Below are 12,442 nucleotides of genomic sequence, written 5' to 3' on the forward strand. Positions count from 1 at the left end.
TTTTATTGATTTTCATTCTGATCTTTATTATTTCCTTTATTCTACTTTCAGTTTCATTTACTCTTTTTCTAGTTTCTTAAGGTTATTCATTTGAGAACCTTCTTTTTTCCTAGTATACGTGTTTAGTACTAAAATTTCTCTGTGACTACTGCTTTAGTTACATCTACAAATTTTAATGTTATTTTTTCATTTAGTTAAAAACACTTACTAATTTACCTTTGTTATTTTCTCTAAACCAGGTTATTTAGAATTCTGTGGTTTAGTTTCCAAATAATTTGGAATTTTCCAGGTAAGCTTCTGTTATTTATTTCTAGTAGGATATCATTGTGGTGGGAACATTTTTTATATTATTTTAATCCTTTTAAATTTGCTTCAACTTGTTTTATGTTTTATGTTTCAGAATATTGTCTGTCTTGGTAAATGTTTTATGTGCACTTAACCTGATTGTATAGTATATTTTTTCATTAGGTGTTTCCTAAATCTCAATTAGATTAAATTGGTTTATATTATTGTTTAAGTTGTATCTTTCCCGATATTTCTGGCTACTTGTTTTATCAATTATCATGAAACCAATGTTGAAATTAACCTTATGGATTTGTCTGTTTCTCCTTTCAGTTCTATCAACTTTTGCTTCTTGTATTTGAAGCTCAATAACTAGGCATACAACCTTTTATGATTGTGACATCTTCTTGATGAATTGACTGTTTTATCCTTAGGAAACGATTGCCTTTTTCCTAGTGATATCTTTGCTCTGAAGTCTATTTCGTTTGTTATTAGTATAACCACTCCAAGTTTTTGGTTTTGTTGTTGGGGGTTTTTATTGTTGTTGTTTGTTTTTGTCTTTTTTGTTGTTGTTATTCGGATTTGCATGGTCTTTTTCATTGATTTACAAAATATTCTTTTAATCCTTATGTATCTTTATATTTAAAGTGGCTTTATTGTAGCCAGTAGAGAATTGGGTCTAACTACCCCATCCTTTCCCAATTTGGCATATCATGCCTTTTAATTGGAGTGTTTAGACCATTTACATTTCACGTAATTATTGATGTGCTGGAGTTTACATTTACATTTATCTTTCCATTTGTATTATATTTTTCATATTTTTGTTCTTTTTAGTTATCACAGTCAAGTAATATCACACCACTTCAAGTTTAGTAAAGGAATCTTACAACTATGAAATTCCGAATCGTTGCTGGTACTCTAATCCATAGGATTCTCTTCTTCCTCTAAAGTTATGTAAAGTTTCTTAACCCTCAACTGGTAAATATTATATAGCCATATATAGTATTCTTATTTTTTTGAATTGCTTTTTAGCTATTATTGTGATTGAATCCCAGCATTATTATTCAACATATGTATCATTAGTAAACACTTTTTCTTTGGGAATATTATATATCAAAATTAAGTATAAGCAGTTTAAGGAAAGAGGCAAAATCATTTAATTCATATTCCCCAGAAATTCTGTTTTAGTGCTAGGCATAAAGCAGAATATCAGACTGTTTACTGAATGAAATATCTTAGTTGTTTTGAATTACGTAGATACAGCTGTAACAGAGATTGAAACATTAGACAAGATTTTCCCCTCAGCTCTCTTAAGGAGGAAATTACATATGTTCTTGGTACAAATGTGTTTTCTGTGGATTGTATTTTTATTAAAAATAATAAAAGTTTACTACATTTTATTTAGCAAATGTAACTAAAATATGTATGTGTAAGATTTTCTTTTTGTGGAAATGTGTATATGTGAGCATGTGTATATTATTGCACATGAGTATTATTTTGACCATAACATGCATCTGATAGAGTTGAGTGAACTATTCTGATAGCCTAATCATGATTTGGATCCCAGACTATAGCTTTGTTAAATACAACAACAAGAGCAAATGTGCACCTATCTTGAACTTATAAAAACTGACAGGGATTAATTTGGTGTTTGAATCTACATAGTCTTTCTTCCTAGAAACCAAGAGCCAGTCAGACATCATATGTCCCAAATAATGTAGTTGTGAAGGCAGAAGACATGAAAGTCTGTTGTGTCAAGATCTCTTCTATCACAATGATGTTGACTATTCCTAAATTTGTTCTTGCTAAAGCTAGCCTAATCATTCCATTATTACATATGATAGTTTTCACATAGGTTGACAAACTACAGCCTGCTAGTCAAATCCAGCCCACTGCCGGTTTTTGTAAATAAAGATTTTATTTGGAACATAATGCCAATTTGCTTTCCATGGCTGCTTTCATACTACAGTGGCAGAGTTTTGAGAGAGACTGCATGATTTGTAAAGCCTAAAATACTTATTATCTGGCCATTTACAGGAAGTTTGCCAACATCTGCTTTAGAATCCTAATTATATATATATAAATCCAAATCCACGTTAGGTAGAATCAACTTTTTGGAGGTACAGGGGAAGAGGTGACCCAAGGTCATACAGAGGGGAAATATGCAGTAGGTAGATAGAGGGCCTGGGGGACCAGGCTGTCTGGATTTGTGTCCCGTCTCTGCCTTCAGCAAGTTATTTCCTCTGTGCCTCGATTTACTTGTTGGTATAATGAGCATAAGAGTATACCTGCCTCATTTGCTTATGATGAATGCCTATGTTTATGACAACTTCTTTAAGTACTCTATAAATTATAGCTATTATAATTATATACTATTATAGCTATTACAAATTATATCTACTTTTGATTTTATGAGGAATCATCAAACTGTTCTACATTGTGGTTGTACTAATTTACTTTCTGCCATCACAAGAGTACAAGGGTTCCCTTTTCTCCACATCCTTACCAGCCTATTTATTGCCTGTCTTTTAGATAAAAGCCATTTTAACTGGGGTGAGATGATATCTCATTGTAGTTTTGATTTGCATTTCTTTGATGATCAGTGATATGGAGCACCTTTTCATACACCTGTTGGACCTTTGTATGCCTTCTTTTCAGAAATGTCTATTCAGATATTTTGCGCATTTTTAAATTGGATTGTCATACTTTGTCCTATTGAGTTGTTTGAGTTCCTTACATATTCTGTTTATTAATCCCTTATCAGACAGTTAGTTTGCAGATGTTTTCTCCCATTATGTAGGTTGTCTCTTCACTTTGTTATTTCCTTTGCTGTGCAAAAGCTTTTTAATTGGATGTGATCTGATTTGTCCATTTTTCCATTGGTTGTCTGTGCTTGTGAGATATTACTTAATAAATTTTTGCCCACTCCAGTGTCCTAGAGAGTTTACCCAATGTTTTATTTTAGTAGTTTCATAGTTGGAAGTCTTTAAGTCTTTAATCTATTTTGACTTGGTTTTTGTATATGGTGAGAGATAGGGGTCTAGTTTCATCCTTCTGCACATGGATATCTGGTTTTCTCAGCACCATTTATGGAAGAGACTGTCTTTTCCCCAGTGTGTATTCTTGGCACCTTTGTTGAAAATGAGTTCACTGTAGGTGTGTGGATTTGTTTATGGGTTCTCTATCTGTTCCGTTAGTATATGTGTCTGTTTTTATGCCAGTACCGTGCTGTTTTGGTTACTATAGCTGTGTAGTAAAATTTGACATCAAGTAATTTGATTCCTCCAGTTTCATTCTTATTGCTCAGGATAGCTTTGGCTATTCTTGGTCTTTTGTGGGTCCATATAAATTTTACTTTTTTTTTCTCTATTTCTGTGAAGAATGTCATCGGTATTTTAATAGACATTGCATTTAATCTGTAGATTGCCTTGGGTAGTATGGACATTTTTAACAATATTGATTCCTCAAATCCATGTACATGGAATATCTTACCAAGTTTTGTGTCTTCTTCAGTTTCTTTCATCAGTGTTTTATAGTTTTCATTCTAGATATTTTTTACTTCTTTGGTTAAGTGTACTCTTAGGTATTTTGTTTTATTTTTAACTATCGTATATGAGATTACTCTCTTGATTTCATTTTCAGATTGTTCTCTATTGGCATATAGAAATGCTACTGATTTTCATATGCAGAGTTTTGTATGCTGCAACTTTAATTAATTTGTTTATAAGTTCTAATAGTTTTTGATGAAGTCTTTAGGTTTTCACCAGAAGGTGAAGGAGGAGCAAACACACATTTTACATGGCAGCAGGGAAGAGAACATGTGTAGGAGAACTCCCATTTATAAAACCATCAGATCTCATGAGATTTATTCACTACTGTGACAACAGCATGGGAAAAACCCACCCCCATGATTCAATTACCTCCCACCGGGTCCCTCCTACAATATGTGGGATTATGGGAGCTACAATTCAAAATGAGATTTGGGTGGGGACACAGCCAAACCATATCATTCCACTCTGGCCCCTCCCAAATCTCATGTACTCACATTTCAAAACACAATCATGCCTTCCAAACAGTCTTCCAAAGTCTTAACTCATTCCCAGAGTCTTAACTCATTAACCCAAAAGTCCAAGTTCCAAGTCTATCTGAGACAAGGCAAGTCCCTTCTGCCTATGAGCCTGTAAAATTAAAAGCAAGTTAGTTACTTCTTAGATACAATGGAGATACAAGTATTAGGTAAATACACCCTTTCCAAATGGGAGAAATTGGCCAAAATGAAAGGGCTACAGGCCCCATGTAAGTCTAAAATCCAGTGGAACAGTCAAATCTTAAAGCTCCAAAATGATCTTCTTTGATTCCATGTCTCATATCCAGGCCACATTGATGTAAGAGGTGGGTTCACATGGCCTTGGACAGCTCCACCCCTCTGGCTTTGCAGGGTGCAGCCTCGATCCTGGCTGCTTTAACCGGCCGGCATTGAATATCTGTCTGTGGCTTTTCCAGGTGCACGGTGCTAGCTGTCAGTAGATCCTACTATTCTGGGGTCTGGAGGGCAGTGGCCCTCTTTGCACAGCTCCATTAGGCAGTGTCCCAGTGGAGACCCTGTGTGGGGGCACCCACCCCACATTTCCCTCGGCATTGCCCTAGCAAGAGTTCTCCATGAGGGCTTTGCCCCTGCAGCATACCTCTGCCTGGACATCCAGGTGTTTTCATACATCCTCTGAAATCTAGGCAGAGGTTCCTAAACTTCAATTTTTGAGTTCTGTATACCCACAGGCTCAACAGCATGTGGAAGCTGCCAAGTCTTGGGGCTTGCGCCCTCTGAAGCCATGGCCTGAGATGTATCTTGACCCCTTTTAGCTGTGGTTGGAGTGGCTGAGATGCTGGTTACCAAGTCCCAAGGCTGCACACGGCAGGGGGGACCTGGACCCAGTCCTGGAAACCATTTTTCCCTCCTAGGCCTCCAGGCCTATAATGGGAGGGGCTACTGTGAAGTTCTCTGACATGCCTTGGAGACATTTTCCTCATTTTCTTGGTGATTAACATTCTGCTCCTTGTTACTTATGCAAATTTCTGCAGCTGGCTTGAATTTCTCCCCAGAAAACGGGTTTTTCTTTTCTACTGCATCATCAGCTTGCAGAATTTTCAAAGTTTTATACTCTGCTTCCTCTTGAATGCTTTGCCACTTAGAAATTTCTTCTGCCAGTTACCCTAAATCATCTCTCTCAAGTTCAAAGTTCCACAGATCTCTAGAGCAGGAGCAAAATGCTGCCAGTCTCTTTGCTAAAGTGTAACAAGAATCACCTTTGTTCCAGTTCCCAAGTTCCTCACCTCCATCTGAAACCATTTCGGCCTAGACTTTTTGACCAAAACCATTCCACAAGTCTCGAGGAAACTTCAAACTTTCCCACATCTTCTTGTCTTCTTCTGAGCCCTCCAAGTCTCTAGGAAGTTCCAAACTTTCCTACATTTCCCTGTTGTCTTCTGAGCCCTCCATATGATTCCAACCTCTGCTTGTTACCCAGTTCCAAAGTCACTTCCACATTTTTGGGTATCTTTTCAGTAGTGCCCCACTCCCAGGCCCAATTTATTCTATTAGTGTATTTTCATACTGCTATGATGAAATACCAGAGACTGTGTAAGTTATAAATAAAATGAGGTTTAATGGGCTCACAGTTCCACATGGCTGGGGAGGCCTCACAATAATGGCAGAAGGTGAAGGAGAAGCAAAGGCATGTCTTACATGACAGCAAGCAAGCAACAGAGCATGTGTGGAAGAACTCCCCTTTATAAAGCCATCAGATCTCATGAGACCTATTCACTATTATGAGAACAGCATGGGAAAAACCCACCCCCATGCTTCAAATACCTCCCAAAAGGTCCCTCCCACCACAACTGGGATTTATGGGAGCTACAATTTAAGATGAGATTTGGGTGGGGACACAGTCAAATCATATCAAGCATCAACTGAAATGAAAGGCTATTTTTTTCTCTAGATTTATTGATGTAGACCAAGTCAATGTATAATGGATTAGTAATGTATTTTTGAATGATTTTCTATTCTCCAGTGATAAGTAAAACAAATGTTTGATTTTATATGACATAACATTTTACTAACATGTTCTTTGTAGCAAAATTGGCTTACCTACTTTTTTGCATAATATAAAGGGAAAAAGTTATCACTTAAGTAGGTGACAACGTACTTATCTGGTGAGTTTAAACGGGGTCAGGGGAATTAGCCTTACATAAACCCTGAATTTTCAATGCGAGCAATATTTTAGCCTTTAAAATCAGTTAACTTCTTTGGCATGTTTCCCACCCTATATTCTACTGTTGGCAATAGCCCACCATGAAATGTTAAGAGCCATGGAAGTAATTGGGCTGTCATGTTTGCTAATAGAGTGCATTTGAGATACAGTGGGGGGACAGAGTCATTAAAATGCTGGCCGTTTAAGTTTGATCATCTGGTGCAAGATTTAAGCATTGATGTACTATCAGAATGTGTGTTAGCTGTTCTTTCTTTAATAACACATTTATATTTAGCCCTGTCCTGAAATGCCAAAGTTTATCTTTTTTTTATAAAAGCATCTTTAAGTCCTTTTTCTTACAACATTTAACATAATCAACTACAGTTTTAATTGAAATACTCAGATAATGAAAACACTTTTTTGGTCAAATTATCTTCATCACTGTCTAAATTTTTATTTCAATTTTCCTCAGAGTAATATTATTATTATTATTATTATTATTATTATTATTATTATTATTAATTTTGCTATGGGATCTCACTGCACCCAGGTGCTTACTAACATGATTTTTTTTTTTTTGGATGAGATCTCACTCTGTCTCCCAGGCTGGAGTATAGAGGCATGGTCACAGCTCACTGCAGCCTTGACTACCCAGGCTCCAGCAATCCTCCTGCCTCAACCTCCTGAGTAGTTGGGATCACAGGCACCTGCCAAAACACCTGGCTAGTTATTTTTCTATTATTTGTAGAAATGGGATCTTGCTCTGTTGCCCAGGCTGGTCTCAAACTCTTGGGCTCAAGGAATCCTTCCACCTCAGCCTCCCAAAGTGCTGGGATTACAGGCATGAGCCTCTGCACTCAGACGTGAAATAATTTTGAGTTGAAAAAGTTCTTGATCAAAATAATTGATGGGTATGGTAAAGACTGACTAATCTTCAACTATCACTTTCCTTTTCCTAGGCAAAGAATATTGCAGGGCCTCTAATCAGCTTAACTACTGTAAAGTGAGCAGTCCAAAGCATAAAGACCAGGGCTGGCTTCTCTATGAGCTCTCTTCTCTCCTTCCTTGGTGACTTTGGAACCTTAAATCCCTGAATTCGTGAAGAGCAAAGCCCCTTATCAACCCACATTGTATTATGACCTGAGGAAGAAATAAATCCTACATTAAATGTTTGAAATCATATTATTTCATCTAAGCATTAATACCTTGTCACCATCTTTGAGTTTCCCCATGTTTGTCCCCTTTTATGAATAGTTTTTGATATGCCTAGCTAGTAGTCATGTTCCTAATTCAATGTCTTATTAGATTTCAAGTGAGAGTTCAAATGTGCATGAATGAGGCAAAGCTGTCTAGCACAAATTAAATTTAAAAGTTTCATTAATATTTGTGCCCATTAGCAAACAGTTTTGGACATGGTAGATACTATTTGACTAGCAGTTATATATAGTATCAAGGAAGCTTTGTTTCTGTAGATAAGGCTGAGACATTTAAAGATTGCCATTAGGGTATCAGTCTCATCAATTAACTCAAATTTGATGACAGTTATGTATTTTCAATACATATATATTCTATATGATAAGCTTTAGCCTAGAATTTCTTTCTACATCTTTTTTTTTTTTTTTTTTTTTGGACACTTAGGTTCTCATTTGTACGCTGAAAAATATTCCAAGCTTTTTGCATACAATGAATGTTAACTTACTGCTCACTGGAAAATTAATGGGAATTTTAGAAAGTACTTTTGTGTGCAAATAGAAGAAACATATTTCAGTTGTTCTAAGGATTGCCAGGAAAACTACACATAGCCACACATGTAAGATAAGGTCAGATTAAGTTCCTGAATTATTTAGTCACAGATATAGAAATGTTTTAGGTTTGAGGGTCAGATGTAGCGTATTTAGTGTAGAGAGTTGTATTAGTCTATTTTCACGCTGTTGATAAAGAAATACCTGATATTGGGCAATTTACGAAAGAAAGAGGTTTAATTTAACTTACAGTTCCACGTGGCTGAGGAAGCCTCCCAATCACGGTGGAAGGCAAGGAGGAGCAAGCCCCATCTTACATGTATGGCAGCAAAGAGAGAATGAGGAAGATGCAAAATCAGAAACCCCAGATAAAACCATCAGATCTCGTGAGACTTATTCACTACCATGAGAACAGTATGGGAGAAACTGCCCCCATGATTCAATTATCTCCCACTGGGTTCCCAACAAGTTGCTCCAGTTCCCAACATGTTCCTCATCTCCATCTGAGACCACCTCAGCTTGGAACCTACTGTCCCTATCACTATCAATATTTTGGGCAAGGCCATTGAACACATTTCTAGGAAGTTCTAACCTTTCCCACTTTTAAAAAAAATCTTCTTCTGAGCTCTCCAAACTGTTCCAGCCTCTGCCTGTTACCTAGTTTGGAAATCAGTTCCACATTTTCAGGTATATTTTCAGCAATGCCCCACTCTACCGGTACCAGTTTACCATATTAGTCTGTTTTTATGCTGCTGATAAAGACAAACCTAAGACAGGGCAATTTACAAAAGAAGTTTAGTTGGATTTACAGTTCCACATGGCTGGGGAAGCCTCACAATCACAGCAGAAGGCAAGGAGGAGCAAGTCACATCTTACATGGATGGCAGCATGCAAACAGAGAATGAGGAAGAAGCAGAAGCAGAAATTCCAGATAAAATCATCAGATCTCATGAGAATTATTCACTACCATGAGAACAGTATGGGAGAAACTGCCCCCATCCTTACTCTGGGAAAGAAAACTTGATTAGGATTCACACATACTGGAGCCGTATCTCAGCCATGAGCTCAGCAGGATTTCATAAAGCCCAATTCTCCTCAGATTGCTAAATGCCAAAAGCAGGGAAGAAATAGAAGTGACAGGTACTGAGTAGACAGCATGCGCCTAATATATCAACACTGAAAAGCCAGTATGCTCTGTACCTTTGTATAGTGATTTATTGTTTTCAAAATATCTGCATGCACATTTTATCTTTCCAACAACTCTACCATGCAGATATCTTATATTCAGATTTAAAAAAATATGTCTCATGAACTGAAATTTAATCTTTATATTGGGACAAAGTTGTGATTATACTATGAAGATAAATTTTTAAAATTCATTTTGATGTTAGAAGCAGTGATTATTTAAACCCAAAAATGATTAAACCCAAAAATATGTTCCACATGAAAATTACATACATATCTTTCATATTATAGGATCCCTTGATAATAAAACTAATTTCAATCTGTCAACAGTGTCTGAGTCTATTCTGTTAGGAAATCAAATGTAAGATGATCTCTACGTTCAAGGAGTTTATAATATGCTTCAGAGTGATAAAACATGTGCAGCAGAAAAGGCAAGGGTACAGTTTCACACTTTGTATATCCTGAGCTGTATATCAAGGGCAATTGGTGATAGGAATATTTATAGGTAGGCGACATTATTTTGAGCTGAGTAATCTAGGAAGAAACAGAATTTTAATTGGCTCATCTGAAATGGATAGGAATAAAGCGAAACAGTGAGGAGCACACAGGATGGAGGTGGAGAGGGAATACTGAGAATAGCTTGAAGATAGGGAGGCTATAGAGGAGCAATGAAACCAGCTTAAATAAAGTCCTGTGACTAGGGGGGAGACTTGTTTAAGGAAAAAATACTAAAAGATAAGCTTATTAGTCAAGTAATTTAGACTCTCTCCTGTAGGCTGAGTAAATACTGAAGATTTTTCAGCAAAGGAGTAACATGTAGCAGTTCACCTTGAAACTTAAAACAACTATCTTTTAATATTCCAGCAGCTAATTTTAGACCTAACTTGATTTATTTAATTCTCTTTAAAGAATTTCAGTTTTAACAATCACTTTATTTTTTGGATAAATATTATTAAATAATTATTTTTATTGTGAATAAAATGCCATAGTCAAAAACATTTTTTTCTTTTTTTTTATTTCAAGAAAATATTTTAGTTTGGGGAATAGGTGGTGTTTGGTGACGTAAATTATTTAGTAGTGATTTCTAAGATTTTGGTGCACCCATAACCCAAGCAGTGTACACTGTACCCAATGTGTAGTCTTTTGTCCTTCATCCCCCTTCGACCCTTTCCCCCGAGTCCCCACATCCATTGTATCATTCTTATGCCTTTGCTTCCTCAGAGCTTAGTTCCCACTTATGAGTGAGATCATATGATGTTTGGCTTTCCATTCCTGAGTTATTTCACTTAGAATGATAGTCTCCAATCCCATACAGGTTGCTGCAAATGCCATTATTTCATTCTTTTTCATGGCTGACTAGTATTTCATGGTGTGTGTGTATATATATATTTCATTTTCCTTATCCACTCATTCATAGATGGGCATTTGGGCTGGTTCCACATTTTTGCTATTACAAATTGTGCTGTTATAAACATGCATGTGCAAGTATCTTTTTGGTATAATGACTTCTTTTCCTCTGGGTGGGTAACTAGCAATGAGGTTGCTGGATCAAGTGGTAGTTCTACTTTTAGTTCTTTAAGGAGTCTCCACAGTGAAACACAATTTCTTTTAAAACCAACTTTTCCTTTTCTTATTTTACCATATATTTTATAATATTTACCAATAATACATATATCTAGAACTTTTTAAGCTTCAGTTCATGCTAATTTGGAACAGCCTTCAAAATGACATCATGTAATATTTTAAAAATTTCTCCTTACATGGTATTTGAAATGCACTTCTAGAAGCGACATGAGGGTGAAAAAGTTTTCATTTAGAATAAAAGGACAAGTAAAACCTTCAGCAACTCTGAAATAAGAATCTATTCAAGAGAGTTAGAATGAACACTGCTAAATTTCTCTAATGAAGTAATTATTTCAAGCTGTGTTTCTTAAGGAATATTTAGTAATTAAGTTTATGAGTCCTTAATGAGAGCAAAGCGGAAATAAAGCACTGTACAGAATCCTCTTGACAATTATAAAACAGCTTTAGAAAGTAGATGAAAGCATGTAACCTTGAAAGGCCCCCATCCGTACTATTTTTACTGTGTGAGGATCTTGACAATAGCTCTAATGCTGTTTTAAAATGCTGTGTAGCTGCCGTGATGGCCCTGACAAAACTGCTCTGTAAGGAATTTATCAGTACCCTTTCTCCATCACCCATCTACCTTCTCTTTATTTGCCATTAATTTTCCTTAGAGAACCAATTGATTTCTTTCCGTTCTCCTTCCAATACACCCTGGTTCTTACATTCTGCAGTCTAGAGCTTTAATCTTTCAGGTTTAATCCTATTACATAGTGTGGAGAAGAACACTGAGACAGGATGTCAATAAATGTGTATTCTAGTCTTGCTACTGTGGACATGCTACTGTGGATAAATAACCTTTTCATCTTAGCACCTGAATGTTTGTAGGCCTCAGTTTCTTCCAGTGTAAAACAAGAGTTAATGACCTACATGACTTATTGGGATCATCTAGTCTAACTATTGGTTTTAATATTCTGTGCTATGGTACTGAAGCTTAATTTACAGTGAGGCACAGATGGCTGATAAAAGTTTCAGATGATCTTCCCAGATTCCACTGGCATTTTCAAAATAAACTTATTAAGTGAGATTATAGAACAGTAAGGGTTGTGGGCATAGTAGGTACTAAAATATGAATTGCCTTTGCCTTCTTCATTAAAAGGAATCTTGGTGAGAGTTGTAGATAATGTGGAATACTGATGGAACAATGTTTTTATTGTGTTATCAGTGGAAACGTCACCTATTTTATAAGCACACATGTACATGCCATTTAAATAAGAAAACGTTATTTTAAGATAATTTGTGAGAATGTGATAGTCCTGAGCTACCTCTTTTTCTACAGATATATTAGTGAAATAAATGAGAACTTTTTGAATCTGGTCTATAATCATAATTAACGGGTACTCAATGAGTATTTGACACTTC

The sequence above is a fragment of the Piliocolobus tephrosceles genome, chromosome 5 (genome assembly GCF_002776525.5).
Source record: "Piliocolobus tephrosceles isolate RC106 chromosome 5, ASM277652v3, whole genome shotgun sequence".
Lineage (NCBI taxonomy): Eukaryota > Metazoa > Chordata > Mammalia > Primates > Cercopithecidae > Piliocolobus > Piliocolobus tephrosceles.